Source organism: Mirounga leonina, unplaced genomic scaffold, assembly GCF_011800145.1.
Source record: "Mirounga leonina isolate KUSES-001 unplaced genomic scaffold, KU_Mleo_1.0 Mir_165, whole genome shotgun sequence".
Lineage (NCBI taxonomy): Eukaryota > Metazoa > Chordata > Mammalia > Carnivora > Phocidae > Mirounga > Mirounga leonina.
In genome coordinates, this window is record NW_023270415.1 from 25,341,318 (window position 1) to 25,357,953 (window position 16,636).

Below are 16,636 nucleotides of genomic sequence, written 5' to 3' on the forward strand. Positions count from 1 at the left end.
GAACAGTGTTCTAAATTCTCTCGTTCTGATTACCCTCTAGGTGAGCTTTTTTTATTTCTTGTTATGAAGTAAAATACACATGTGGAAAAGTGTACATGTTAGGAATGTACAGCTCAGTGAATTCAGTAAGCAGTTTTAAGACCTGTATGAATTCTGTTGTAGCTACTAAGTTTATATTTACCTTCTTGAAAGATCTGCAGATTGCCATGTTCTTTTGCATATATTACAATAAACCTTTAACATGTGTTATTATTATTACATAGTAATATTATGGTATTTCTATAGATGAGGAAACAAAATCAGAGAGTTAAATTATATGTCCAAATTCCCACAGCTAGTAGGTGGAAGAAATGGTACTCAAATCCAGGTTTTCTGGTTCAAAGTCACATGGCTATTTTTCCTTAATGCTATCTTTTGTGAGGTGGATGACATAGCGCACTGCTCCGATCCTCCTCTTCCCCCTCTTAGATTGAAACCACTCATTTCCCCAGCTGCTGGGAGGATTGGTGGGTGACAGCTCTCAAATGAGTCAGCAAGTTATCTTTAGGAGTTGCCCTAACCCAAGAAGAGCACTGCCTAGCCCATGACCACACCCTTTGGGAAGATGTCAGTTCACATCCAGTTACTAGTTGATGCGAGGGTATAAAAAGTCTGCCACTCTTCATAGTTCTGAACAACTCATAAAAACCACTCTAGTTCGAGAGCTTTCCTGGTATGATTGCTGATGCCTTTGTTGGAAATGCATCACACAAAGAAGGTTGGATAGTTTACTTTCATTTAAATTCAAAGAACCTGCCTTCACTGCCCAGTCCAGGTGTTGATCCCAAAAACACCAGCCCATGAACTAACCGTGTGCAAATCGCTATCTTAGAGTCTGCCTCCCAGAAACACAAGTGAACTTCCTTTGTAGTGTGGTTTTCTTTTTTTTTTTTTTCGCTTTATAGAACTTTTATCCTTTGCTTTTTTAACCTTAAAAAATTGTGAAATATAACACACATGCAGAAAAGATCTTTTTCAATGTACTTTATGCCTCCTTAGAACTGTATGCATTCATTCAGTCAACAAAAACTGAGTGCCCATTTATCAGTCAGAAATGGGTTGTGAAAAACAGAAACCACTTTATTTTCAGCAAAAATGGATTTTATATAAGGAATTGGGTTTTTCCAAACCATTCAAATGGCTGGGCCTTCATAACTGACTGGCATATCTGCCACAATCAAAAAGATGGTAATCAAGTCATCATGTTGTACACCTTAAATATATACAATTTTTATTTTTTTAAAAAAAGTTTTTCAGAGAGGAGATGGAGAATCAGAAAGATTTGTTTAGTTGGTGAGTGTAGATCTTAGCACTTTAGCTGCCATTCCAAGATCAGAGAGCAGCTTCTAGAACCCTAGTTTCCAGAGCCTCATCAGACCTGATAGATTTGCACCAGCAAAATGGATACCTTGTATAAACTGTGCTTATTCCCACATTAACATAATTCCACATGTGAATAGATGCATGTATATGATTCAAGAATACAAGTCACCTCTGGAAACTTACCTGGAATCGGTTCAGGAAAAGGTTATTTTTTAGCTTTCTGGCCTTTGCAGTACAGGAAGTCTCCCCAGAAGGAAGTTGGGGCAGATGAAGCATGAGCCAGTCCTTGCCTTCACCAGGCTTACATTTTAGAGAAAATGTAAGACAAAAAATAAACAAATAGATATGGCAGACAATAACACTCCTAAATGCTGTTATTAGAAGATCAGCAAACTTTAATAATGAAAAATGCTTAGGTTTGGAAACAGTCAACACAATTTGTTCCCTACAGGAATTTTTTTCTGAGAAAAAGGATGTTTTATTGACTTGACTATAAATTATAATTATTATTTATAAAAGTTATATAAGTGATCATCTTTAAAGTATCAAAAAGCCAAATACAAATAAAGCACAAAATTATTAAATCGAAAAAGTTCTGACATAATTCTTCCACATGTTATAGGTAATCATAAGAAGAATCATTGCAATAATTACCCAAAGTAATATTAAAGTTAACAAAAAGATGTTTGATCTTAAATGTAAATTCAAATGTATAGTATATCTACAATAATAGATCAGTGTGAAAGTGTATCTACATTTTCTAACAGTAAAAGTAGGTAAGTTGGCAAATGCTGTATTCCTCAATGAAATAAGAAAGCAGATCAAGGATAATATATTGGATAGTCTTATCAACCAGGCCACCTTTGAGGATAAAATTTCAGGGTAGTGTTCTACACATGTAGCTGAATTTATTATTCTAGAGCCAGTATTTTTTTTTACTGAGTTTGCAAATAAAAATGTAACAAATAATTATATGTCAGGACTGGTAGGAATACCAAGTGTTATTTCACAACTGCCACTATGTATTTCTTCTTTTCTGACACAATCTACACAGATCCAGGCTTTCGGCGTTTGAGATGATTCACTTCCTTTCGTTGACGAGTTTCTTTCCCAATATGCTGTTCCTGGATCTGGCTGTAGATAGATTTTGATAGATATTGGTGACAAGCAATGCATTTTATATGAGGATGATGTTGAAATTTCTCCTTCAATTTCTGGTTATAATCTTTGGCTGCTTTTTCTCGTGATGCAAGTATACCCAATTTTTCAGAAGCATTAGCTCTCCATGAACGAATGTTCATTTCATCAGATCCACACATAATATATTTGCTGTCAGAAGTCCATTTTACCCAGATAACGTGTTGCATTCTTTTTGTGTGATAGACTTCCCTGCTTCTATTTTTGTCCACAGGAAGATTCAAATAGATTTATAAAAACTAAGAGACACAAACTCTTTCCTAGGGGGAAAGTGATCCACATCAAGCACCGCAGATACATGATCCACATGTACCATTACAAGAGTGTACAGTGCATGCGTATCAAAAGTACATAGGTTGTAACTTCATTTGCTGCAGTAAAAATGAAAACTGCCATAGGGTTCCAACAAACTGTGTTTGTTCTCATCTCTAAGATGACCTTTTTCAGAGGAGTAGCTTGCCTCATATCATGAAGCACTATATTCCTGTCAGAAGCACAACTTCCCAAGAGAAATGTCTCAATTGGGTTAAATTTAACACTATTTATACTGTTGAATCCCCAGGTCATACAACATATAGGATTGGTTCTTTGTTCATCCCAAATGTCCACTTGATGTTCACATGTGGCAAAACAGCTTCTTTCCAGTGATGATCAATTCCTGTATATACTCCCTTTCCTAATATTGTATGCGATGGTTGGTTCCTTCTCTTCTCCATCCATTTTCCACTACTTCACAGTTTTGTCATCACCAAAACTGAATGAGTACATGTTCTTTGTATAAAACCCTCATGTGTTTGTATTGTACAGATACATCTTCATTTGTCAAGTTCCAAATTCCAACCTCTCCATCATATGCTCCAGAAAGGACCATAGCCAGGCTCTTTGGATGCTTTGCCAAGCATTGACATCATCTCAGTGACCATCCAGGGAAGCAAGGAATGGTTTTGCAAATACCCGTTCGAGTTTGGTAGCATTTAAAACTCTTACAGATTCTTATGGGACCTTAAAAGAATGTAAGGTAGAATCATAGTTTCTTGGAACTGGTGATGTAGATCCAAATCTTCTTTCTTTCCTGAAAGTTCTGAATCCTCAATCTGCCTTTTCTGGTTCCTGTATTTTTCCATTAATCTTTACTGTTGGCATGGAAGTACTAAAAAGAACCTCAGAAAATCTCCTGGGTTCCAAACATAGTCCTCCTTGCTTGTACCATACCAGCAACCAATTTCCCTTGGTAATTGGGATCCATCAGTCTGTTCCTTACAGGAATTTATATAATAATGCCAATGTGATATAGTTATTGAAATACACCATTTGGCAGTCATTGCATGAATTGATTTGGGATCCTGAAAGACAGTGTGTGAGTTTAGATGTGTGCTACCACTTTTGAAAGAATTCTATTGGACTCAGCAAAACTGATCCATTAAGTTTGAAATATTCATGTTATGAAAATTAAACTTGATTAGGACTTGACCTAGCTCACACTCTCCAGATTTCAGATGTGACTAGGTTAACACTGAAGGGTACAAAATATGGATTATTCTATTAAGAGTTTCAAAGGAAAGCAGCTCTTTTGGTTGAGTGAACCTGAACAAATAATACAAAATTGAGTATAGAACACTGATGCTTAAACTGTTCTTAGTGATAGACCCTTTGAGAATCTAGTAAAAGCTATAAACACATATTCCAGACATGCTGAAATATACACATATATGCATATACAAATACTTTACAAATATCAGCCGGTTCATAGACCCTTTGAACTTTTGAGATCTCTTAAAGTCTTTGAGTCTTGGCTTAAGAAGTTCTAGTCTACAATCACATGCTTTCTTAAATTTCTGAGGATTTTGAGTTTTCAGTTCTCAAAAAGTGGTAATATATGTACATGCATGATACACATATAGCATATATATACATATATTATGTGTGTGCATATATAATACACAATACATGTATATACATATAATACATATATATAAATGAAATATATCCTACTAAATATCATGCTAGCAAAGGAGTGTAGCCTACCTAAGTCAGTTGTCTCAAAAATTGTTACTATGCACCCCCATCAGTAACACATTTTTGAGAATATTCTACTACCCAGTTTTCCAGAGGCTAGAAAATTACTCCATTTGTTTCTCTGTTTACATCTGTCACACAGTAATAAAATATAAGCAGATTACTTAATACCAAATGAGTAGTGGTGTGATCTTGAGCAAGTCATGGATCTTTCCTAGTCATGTTTTCATCTATAAATTTGTTTTGTAATTTGATTTATCTTGTTCAGTGCTAAGATTTTGTAATTCTTTCAGTTGATGCTAGAATATGGGATTGTATTTACAGAATTGTTTTTGATAGACAAAGACAATATATGTATGGATCAGAGCAGGTCCTGCTATATACATTATGCCTCAACAATATGAAATAGTAAACTAAAATAAAAGGGAAATTTCTTATGCCCTAATTCCAATATGAATGAATGAATGTGCTTCTCTTTAGGAACACATATTACCTCTTTAACCCATGATAATGAAGCTGTCATGGGGTGTGTGTATGACCTGAGTCTCAGGGTGCTCAGAGCAGCATGGGTAGTGATAATGCCCCTAGGACCTGGTCTGTTTGTCTTTCATCCTAAATTTGCTAAAGGAATGGGGTGGGTGAGGGACTGAAATAGAATGGCTGTGCTTAATGTGCAGGGGCCTCAAAGACACTGATTAGCCAGGAAAGTATTAATAATCAGAGTAGCCATAATAAAGTTATCTCAGGACATGAGTAATAGTATGCAAAGCTAAAGAGTGTCTGTGCCTGCATCTAGGGAGTAGATTTAGAAAACTTGGTTTATTTTATTATTATTATGGATAGAGTGCTTAAAACTAAAATGCTAGGTCGCCAATCCAAGGGGAGGATGCTGGAATGAGGACCAGTATGACATTTGATAACAGGGCAGGGTGTTTAAGAGGGAGGCAGCACTGGTGGCTTCATAATTTGCTGTTTCATTTCTGTTTGGCTTCTGCTGCAACCAGCTGGCATGAAGGATCTCTCTGGTGTTTTGAATCAAGAAGGGAATAAAACATACTTAGGCTTCACTACAGATAACCTGAACATTTTGAGTTTGGTTCATGGCAAGAGAAATGTGTACTTTGGATTTATATTTTAATAGTGGTGGTATGTTGGCTGAACTGATCTCCTTCATGACTTGAGAATTTATTTGTGCAGTAGTGCCTGGATTTAAGAAAGGCAATATATACCTACAGAAGGAAATGTTTATCTTATCTGAAAACAATTGACATGTATGAACAATGGCTGCTTAATGAGAAAATATCTATTGGCAAATAATAGAAATTGTTGAATTTTGGTTGCAGGATTAAGCAGTGGTTTTTCCTCTTAGCCTTATCTTGATCTGTTTAGCTTTGATTTGTTACTTGAATTTAGTCATTGTTATACAATTATGAAAAAAAAGAAAATTTTTTATACCCTTTGTCTTTGAAGTGATCTCTGCTTTTTATTTAATTTTCTAAGAATGTATAATGCATAACAAATACAGATATATGATCTTAAGAGTACATTTCAATTATTTTTATCTATTAATCACACCTTTGTAACTACCTCCCAGATCAAGATATACAATATTATTAGAAGCTTCCTTATACTCTCCTAGCCACCAGCTGTATATTCCATTCTTTGATCTGGCCGAACATCGTCAATATTATTCTGCTTGGCCAACTCACATTGACTTGGTTCCTCCCACATCCCCAAAGAGAACTCTATTATGACTTCTATCACACAGATTGGTTTTGCCTATTGGGGACATTTATATAAATGTAATCATATAGTATTTTTGTGTATATGTCTGTTTTCTTTCACTCAGTGCTATGTCTGTGAGACTATTCATGTTGTTGCTTGTAAAAATAGATTGCTCATTCTCATTGTCATGCAATATTCCATTTAGAATATCAATATTCTAAAATTATGCACGTTCTTCTATTCATGGATGTTTAGGTTGCTTCCAGAATTTCACTATGTCAAATAATGAAATTGTTAATTTTTTGACATGTCTTTAAGTGAACATATATATTCACATTTGCAATATTCAATAGCGTATTTGTTGTGTCATAAGATATTGGTATGTTTTGCTTTAGGAGATATACTGCTATACAGCTTCCCAGAAACATTGTACTTATTCATATTCTCACTGGCAGTACTTTCCCCCCAGCATTTCTGGCAGATGTATAGTGGTGTCACTGTGTGTGTGTATGTCTGTGTGTGTTTTATGTAATCTTTTTTTTTTTTTTAAAGACTTTAATTTGTTTAGAGCAGTTTTAGGTTCATAATAAACCAAGAGGAAGGTACAGAGATTTCCCATTTGTCCCCTCCCCCCCCACCCATGCATCCTCCCCCATTCAACATTCCACACCAGTGGTACCTTTATTAGTATCGAAGATCTGCATTGATACATAATAATCACCCAAAGACCTTAGTTTACATTAAGGTTCAGTCTTCCTGTTGTACGTTCTTTGGGTTTGGACAAATGTGTAATGACATGTATCCATCATTATAATATGATACAGGGAATTTTCACTGCCCTAAAAATCCTCTGTGCTCCATTTATCCCATCCCCTGCCCGCAATGATCCAATTATCTTTTTCCTGTTTCCACAATTTTTTCTTTCCAGAATGTTATATAGTTGGAATCATAGAGTATGTAGCCTTTTCACACTGGCTTCTTTGACTTAACAATATTCATTTAAGGTTCCTCCATGTCTGTTCATGGCTTGATAGCTCATTTCTTGTTAGAACTGAATAATATTCTATTGTTTGGAATCTAGAATTCTATAATTTCTATTGTATTCCAGTTTATTAATTCATTCACCCCCTGAGGGACATATTGGTTGCTTTCAAATTTTGGCAGTTCTGGGTAAAGCTTCTGTAAACATTTGTGTGCAGGTTTTTTGTGTGGACATGTTCTCAACTCCTTTAGGTAATTACTGAGAAGAGTTACTGCTGGATCATATGATAAGAATATGTTAGTTTTGTATGAAGTCACCAAACTGTGTTCTAAAGTGTCTGTACCATTTTGCATTTTCACTAGCAATGTATAAAAGCTCCCATTGCTCCACATTCTTGCCAACATTTGGTGTTGTCAGTGTTCCAAATTTTGTCCATTCTAATAGCTATGTAGTAACATCTCACTATTACTTTAATTTGTATTTTTTTGGTGACATATGATGTAGAACATCTTTTCATATGCTTACTTTCTGCATATTTTTTTGGAGAAATGTCTGTTTAGATCTTTGGCCCATTTTATTTTATTTTATTATGTTATGTTAATCACCATACATTACATCATTAGTTTTTGATGTAGTGTTCCATGATTCATTGTTTGTGTATAACACCCAGTGCTCCATTCAGTACGTGCCCTCTTTAATACCCATCACCAGGCTAACCCATCCCCCCACCCCCTCCCCTCTAGAGCTCTCAGTTTGTTTCTCAGAGTCCATAGTCTCTCATGGTTCGTCTCCCACTCCGATTCCTCCCCCCCCCTCATTTTCCCTTCCTGCTATCTTCTTTTTTTTTATTTTATTATGTTACGCTAATCACCATACATTACATCATTAGTTTTTGATGTAGTGTTCCATGATTCATTGTTTGCGTATAACACCGAGTGCTCCATTCAGTATGTGCCCTTTTTAATACCCATCACCAGGCTAACCCATCCCCCACCCCCTTCCCCTCTAGAACCCTCAGTTTGTTTCTCAGAGTCCATAGTCTCTCATGGTTCGTCTCCCCCTCCGATTTCACCCCCTTCATTTTTCCCTTCCTGCTATCTTCTTCTTATTTTTTTTAACATATAATGTATTATTTGTTTCAGAGGTACAGGTCTGTGATTCAACAGTCTTACACAATTCACAGCACTCACCATAGCACATACCCTCCCCAGTGTCTATCATCTTAAAATTTGGGGAGGCACTTTCTTCTAACAGACCAAAATAAGCCCAAAATCTAGTGTGTGACACTGATCTATGCACCAGCCTGATCATATTTGATCATATTCTATTTTTTTAAATATTTTTCTTTTTTTTTCTTTCTTTCTTTTACCCCAGTTTCAGGTCTCTTCTGATTTGTTTAGTGTATATTTTTCTGGGGTCGTTGTTACCCTGTTAGCATTTTGTTCTCTCATTCATCTATTCTCCTCTGGACAAAATGACAAGATAGAAAAAAATCACCTCAAAAAAAAAAAAAAAAAAGAACAAGAAACAGTACTGACTGCCAGGTACCTAATCAATACAGACATTAGTAAGATGTTGGAACTAGAGTTCAGAATGTTGATTTTAAAGATACTAGCTGGGCTTGAAAAAGGCATGGAAGATATTAGAGAAATCCTTTCTGGAGAAATAAAAGAACTAAAATCTAACCAAGTCGAAATCAAAAAGGCTATTAATGAGGTGCAATCAAAAATGGAAGCTCTAACTGCTAGGATAAATGAGGCAGAAGAGAGAATTAGTGATATAGAAAACCAAATGATGGAAAATAAAGAAGCTAAGAAAAAGAGAGATAAACAACTACTGGATCACGAGGGCAGAATGATACCATAAGACAAAACAATATTAGAATAATTGGGATCCCAGAAGAAGAAGAAAGAGAGAGAGGGGCAGAAGGTATATTGGAGCAAATTATAGCAGAGAACTTCCCTAATGTGGGGAAGGAAACAGGCATCAAAATCCAGGAGGCACAGAGAACCCCTCTCAAAATCAATAAAAATAGGTCAACACCCCGACATCTAATAGTAAAACTTACGAGTTTCAGAGACAAAGAGAAAATCCTGAAAGCAGCTTGGGAGAAGATATCTGTAACCTACAAGGGTAGAAACATTAGATTGGCAACAGACCTATCCACAGAGACCTGGCAGGCCAGAAAGGACTGGCAGGATATATTCAGAGCACTAAATGAGAAAAATATGCAGCCAAGAATACTCTATCCAGCTAGGCTGTCATTGAAAATAGAAGGAGAGATAAAAAGCTTCCAGGACAAACAAAAACTAAAGGAATTTGCAAACATGAAACCAGCCCTACAAGAAATCTTGAAAGGGGTCCTCTAAGCAAAGAGAGAGCCTAAAAGCAACATGACCAGAAAGGAACACAGACAATGTACAGTAACAGTCACCTTACAGGCAATACAATGGAATAAATTCATATCTTTCAATAGTTACCCTGAATGTAAATGGGCTAAATGCCCCAATCAAAAGACACTGGCTATCAGATTGGATAAAAAAACAAGACCCATTGATATGCTGTCTGCAAGAGACTCATCTTAGACCCAAAGACACCCCCAGATTGAAAGTGAGGGGGTGGAAAACCATATACCATGCTAATGGACACCAAAAGAAAGCTGGGGTGGCAATCCTTATATCAGACAAATTAGATTTTAAAACCAAAGACTGTAATAAGAGATGAGGAAGGACACTATATCCTACTTAAAGGGTCTATCCAACAAGAAGATCTAACAGTTGTAAATATCTATGCCCCTAACATGGGAGCAGCCAATTATATAAGCCAATTAATAACAAATGCAATCATATGGCCCATTGTAAAATCAGTAGTTCATTTTCTTATTGTTGGGTTTTAAGAGTTCTTTGTAGGGGCGCCTGGGTGGCTCAGTCGTTAAGCATCTGCCTTTGGCTCGGGTCATGGTCCCGGGGCCCTGGGATCGAGCCCCACATCGGACTCCCTGCTCGGCCAGGAGCCTGCTTCTCCCTCTCCCACTCCCCCTGCTTGTGTTCCCTCTCTAGCTGTCTCTCTCCCTGTGTCAAATAAATAAATAAAATCTTAAAAAAAAAAAAGAAAAGAGTTCTTTGTATATTTTGGGGGTGCCTGGGTGGCTCAGTTGGTTAAGTGTCGACTCTTGATTTCAGCTCAGGTCATGGTCTTGGGGTCCTGGGATCAAGCCCTGCTGTGTGCTCAGTGGGGAGTCTGCTTGAGGATTCTTTCTCCCTCTGCCCCCCCCCCACTCATGTGCGGGCACTCTCTCTCTCTGTCTCAAATAAATAAATAAATCTTAAAAAATAAAAAAACTTCTTTGTATAGTTTGGATAACAGGCCTTTATCACATGTGTTTTTGCAAATATTTTCTCCCAGTCTGTGGGCTTTTATTCTTATTCTCTTGACATGGCCTTTCACAGAAGTTTTAATTTTAATGAAGTCTAGCTTATCAATTATTTCTTTCATGGATTGTGCCTTTGGTGTTATATCTAAAAAGTCATCATCATATCTAAGGTCATCTAGGTTTTCTCCTATGTTATCCTCTAGGAGTTTTATAGTTTTGAATTTTATGATCCAGTTTGAGTTAATTTTTGTGAAGGGCATAAAGTCTGTCTAGATTATCTAGATTCATTTTTTTGTTGATGAATCTGGATTCATTATTCATCAACGTGTATGTCCAGTTGTTCCATAACATTTATTGAAAAGACTATCTGTGATCTATTTTATTGCCTTTGCTCCTTTGCCATAAATCAATTGACTGTGTTTGCATGGGTCTATTTCTGGTTTTGCTATTTGGTTCCATTGATGTACTTCTCATTCTTTCACTAATATCACATTATCTTGATTACTGTAGTTTTACAGTAAGTCTCAAATTCAGGTACTGTGAATCCCCTGGCATTGTTCTTCAATATTACGCTAACTATTCTGGTTCTTTTGCTCGTCCATCTAAACTTTAGAATCAGTTTGTCAATATCCACAAAATACCTTGCTGAGATTTTGATTGGGATTGTACTGAATCTGTAGATCAAGAACTACTGATATGTTGACAATACTGAGTCTTCCTTCCTATTCATGGTCATGGAATACCTTTCCATTTATTTAGTTCTTATTTGATTTCATTCATCAGAAATTTATAGTTTTCCTCTTGTAGGAAATGTTGTTATATTATCTGTCTTATGGTTTTATTTGCTCATATTTCATTTAAAAATTTTCAACTATGTTTTCCAAAGAAATTTGTAATTTTCCTTTATCGTTATGCCCTTTTAAAATTTTAGAGTAAAGGCTGTGCTGATCCCGTAAGGTGAGCTGGAGACTGTTCCTTGCTTTTCTCTTCGGTGAAAGTGTTGTGTAGAATTATTATTTCTTCCTAAATGTGTAGAAGAATTCAATAGTGAAGTCATCTGGGCTAGGTTTTTAAATGTGACTTTTTAGTATGAAAACCGTTAATATATTCAGTTGCTTTAGTAAATAATGGGATAATCTGAAATTCTGTTTTGTTTTATCCTGTCAGCTTTAACATATTTTATTATCTCCTCCCATCCTGGGGAATGTTTTTCTCATTTCATTTAAATTAAAGAAAAAATAACTTAGGACTGTATTTCATTATACAAAGTAAAACATTTTATAAATTTCCTCAGTTACATCAAATATATTAAATACTATATAATATTAGTAGGATATTTTACCAATAGATAAACCCTTATTTGCCTCTTTGATCAATTATCTTTATTTCCTAATGAGATATTAGATTAATTAAAATAAGAATATGTTTTTGATAAACATTATTGGTAACCCATATCCTCCACGTTTCAAAAACCGTAAAAGCTATGTAGTTCCAATAAAGCCCCAGCATTTTTGTTTGCTATTAGTTGGTTTTAAGAGTTCTTTTCTATTTCCTTGATCATACTTCTTTTTAAGGTTAAAGTGCTTGCTACTGTGAAAGACTTCTTAACAATAGTAAGTTAATTATTTAGAAAATTCATGTCTTCACTGTATATTTCATTGTCAGTATTTCATAAAATATACTGTGTCTCTTGCTTCTACCCCAGCCACTCTCTAGAATTTCAGTTAGTTTTTATTACATGTACATTTATTTTTTCAAACATTTAGATTAAAAAACCCACAAAGATTATAAATTTGGTCTCATTTTTTAAGAGAATTAATACAGATTGCAGTCCCTCCAGAAATATCACCTAGGTTGTAAAATGCCCTCAGCACTATTTACTTTTCTCTCCTTAGAAATGGGTTCAGAGTAGAGCAAACCACAGGTAAACTCATAGGGTTTCAGTAGTGATGGTGACGTGAGGTGAGGAATAGTAAGGGCAACGTTCAGGATCTAGGTCAAGAATATTAGTGAGGGCCCCACCAATTCAAATTTAAGGTAACTTGTATGAAGTCCCAAGGCAAGGACTACACAGGCTGTCTTTATTGGGAGTTTGGTTACACAAGCTCTGGGTCAGCTCCCATTCTTTGTGGCTATCCAGGCAGGCCATCTCACCTAGTTAGTGTGGCCAGGTAGACCAAGGAAAGCACCAACAACTGGGTGCTTTTCATTGCTAATCCTGGCCTTGACTCACTCTGTGACCTCTCTTGGTGTGTTTCTTCAGCTGGGAAGTGAAGATAATAATAATGAGCTATTTAACAAGGGGTGTTGTGTGGGTTAACAGTTAATAACATGTTTCATAAGACAAGGCAGCATTGAACTTGTAAATACTAATAGAAAGTTTCTCCACACTACAAAGTAAATTAGTGCTTCTCTTGAAGAAAACCCAATATGCCAGAACATGAACATACAAAGCAGTTGAAATAAGGTGAATTTTTACTTGACAGAAGTAACTTCATTTTCTAAAAGAATACTCCAGTTTTCCTTTTGATATTTGGTTCATCCCTTGCACATTTAAAAACTTTATTAATAAAGTTTATCCATATCTTCTATTACTTTAGTGTTTTGTTCTTAATATACATATTTTGATGTGATTGGATACAATTTTTTTTTCTCAAAAATTGAACTAAGAATAAATATATAGCTTACTACCTGTATATATATGTAAGTCAACTTCATTTATATAAGCCTTTTTGTTAATTCTGTTGCTTAATCGTGAAGGATTCTTTTATTACTTGGGGAAATTGTGTTAAACTTAATGAATTTAAACTTATACATAGCTTTCTAGGACTCTAACATATCACATCCGGTAACCTATCTCCAATAGCTTAGCACTGAGCCAGCTGTTTGTAGGCAAAATTGTACATGCCCACTAAATTAATTCTCCATACAATTTACTTCATTTACATTCTGTTTACTTGCTTTGTTATTCACAAAGATGAGGAAAAATCACAGATATATATGTAAAAGAACTATGAGCTTGCTAAAAGAACATCCAAAGATAGTGATAATTTCTAACCACTAAAAAGTGCTTATTGAATTCAGGAATTATTGTTGATATTACCAAGACAAAGTCAAATGCAAAAAAAACCCCAAAAAAATTATACTGGTAGAGGAAAACTTCAAATAGAAAAATTGAACCCCATGTTTAGTAAGGTATTGTTAAAATAATTGGAAAATGCTCTTCCTTTCTTTATATAGATCTGAATGTCATTTTTTATTTTATTTATTTTTTAAATTTTATTTTATTATGTTAATCACCATACATTACATCATTAGTTTTTTGTTTTGTTTTGTTTTTTTACATCATTAGTTTTTGATGTAGTGTTCCATGATTCATTGTTTGCGTATAAAATAAAATGATAATAATTTGGGAAATGAAAAGGAGTGACTAGGCACTTAATTGAAATTTTGCCCAGGCTATGACTTAATGTTGTCTTACAGTGCTATTAACAATTGTTGTCATTTTATAAATTTTTGGAAATTTTAATGGGAAATCGGGGAGATCTTTATAATACACATCTTATTTGATCTTTACAAATAATGTACTTCTGACCTCATTAGTTCACTTAATATTTGTAAGTTTCTTGAGTGATATGAAGAGTATATATAATCCTTTTCTTTCTATAGAAGGAAAATGAGACTCTGACAGTTCAGTTATTCATCTTTTTATTTTTTTCAAAAAATATTTATGAAGCTTTACCCTGTCATAAAACTAGTTAAAAATTATACTAAAATTATCTTTAAAATGTCTGTCAAGTCCTCCTCAATATGCCATATTGCTTCCATTTTTTTTTACCATCTAGATTATCTTCGCCCATTTTTCAATCTACTTCTAACTTCTTTCTACCACCTAACTATATACATATACATACATATATAAAGGGAGAGAGAGACAGAGAGAGACAGAGGGAGAGAGAAAGAGAAGAGGAGAGAGAATTGCCTTATATTGAGGTGGTATGGAACTACTTGTTTATTTTTTGTCTGTTCATTAAAATGTCCCACCTAAAATTAGATATCAATTTTCTATAAACAACATATGAAACAAATGAAGATAAACCATAAAATTATGGGAAATCTATACTGCTTTCATCATATACATGATTAGCCTTTGCAAATAGAAAAGTCTTGGGATCAGGCCTTGCAAAAAAGGTCCTACCAGAGTCTATATCTATCAGGATATAATTTTGAAATTAATTTCTGCTGTGAGGTAATTCTTAAACTTTGACTAAAAGTAATATTTCACTTTATTAGACATTAAGCACAACAGAATAGAGACCTGGTCTTATTCACGACTGTTCTGCTCTACTACCTATACAAGACTAATTATTTTCAACATCTTTTGGAATGAGTATATATATAAAATTAAGAAGGTGGGAACTATTAGCAGAGGGCCTTCCTCAAGAATCACCACACAAATTTCATGATTCTGATACTGGGTGTAGGTGTTTGGGAACCGTATTCTCTTTATAATTTGAAGTACAGCCCCTGACATAAAAGAATATTTGGCCCAAAATGTTGATAATGCCAAAGTTAATAATTGATAAACTCTGATAAGAGTGAAAGAGATACCAATACTTCTTCTATAATTTAATGACATTTAAAAAAATAATAAATGTTCTTTCATGAGCAAAACTTATTTCTAGATAATCTGATTATCTGATTTTTCTATTAGCTTCTATTACAACTACAGTTGTGACATAGATATTTGAGGTGATTTCAGTTATAAGGTCATAAGTAGACCAATGACATATTTTATTATCTTTAATCAGTAGTCATTTTTGTGCTTTGGTTTGATAATTGGCATCATTAAAGTACTATGGAATTCGATGGCATATAATCTAGCACAGGGTCATCTCATGAAGATCAGTCACACTTACCATACAGTCTTCTACACTCTCCAGCAAGGCAGTGTTGCAAACATTACTCTTTGAGATTTAATTACATCTGTAAAATGGTTATAATACCTCATTCATAGAATTCCTTAGTATTAGAGATAATAGAGGTAAAGAACAAAGCACATTAACATATAGCAATCTCCTAAAATATAATTGTATTATTATTACTCACTATGTAAGTTCCCTTGACCTGTTATTAGGATTTTACCTGCAGTTTACTCAGATTTCCCCAGATGTTGATGCTGTTTTATGATGATATGCAAAATCTTAGGAAAAACTGATAGAATATACTGCTGATATTGGGGAAAAACTGAGAGCTTTCCCCCTAAGGTCAGGAACATGGCAGGGATGTCCACTATCACCACTGCTATTCAACATAGTATTAGAAGTCCTAGCTACAGCAATCAGACGAAAAAAAAAAAAAAAAAAAAAAAGAAAGAAAAGGCATCCAAATCGGCAAAGAAGTCAAACTCCCACTCTTTGCTGATGATATAATACTTCATGTGGAAAACCCAAAACACTCCACCCCAAAACTGCTAGAACTCATACAGGAGTTCAGTAAAGTGGCAGGATATAAAATCAATGCACAGAAATCGGTGACATTCCTGTACACCAACAACAAGACAGAAGAAAGAGAAATTAAGGAGTGAATCCCATTTACAATTGCACCCCAAACCGTAAGATACCTAGGAATAAATCTAACCAAAGAGGCCAAGAATCTGTACTCAAAAGACTATAAAATACTCAGAAAGAAATTGAGGAAGACACAAAGAAATGGAAAAACGTTCCATGCTCATGGAATGGAAAAACAAATATTATGAAGATGTCAATGCTACCTAGAGCAATCGACACATTCAATGCAATCCCTATCAAAATCCCATCCACTTTTTTCAAAGAAATGGAACAAAAACAAATGTTTTTGTTTTTGTTTATTGTCCATGAAATTTGTATGGAACCAGAAAAGACCCCGAATAGCCAGAGGAATGTTGAAAAAGAAAAGCAAAGCTGGTGGCATCACAATTCCAGACTCAAGCTCTATTACAA

The 16,636-nt window shown here is 34.9% G+C and overlaps 1 pseudogene; it reads right to left on the reverse strand.

Moving 5' to 3' along the window:
* Positions 1–2,363: 2,363 nt before the first annotated feature.
* The window catches only part of LOC118015387, a 156,378-nt pseudogene continuing 142,105 nt past the window's right edge, over positions 2,364–16,636 (reverse strand).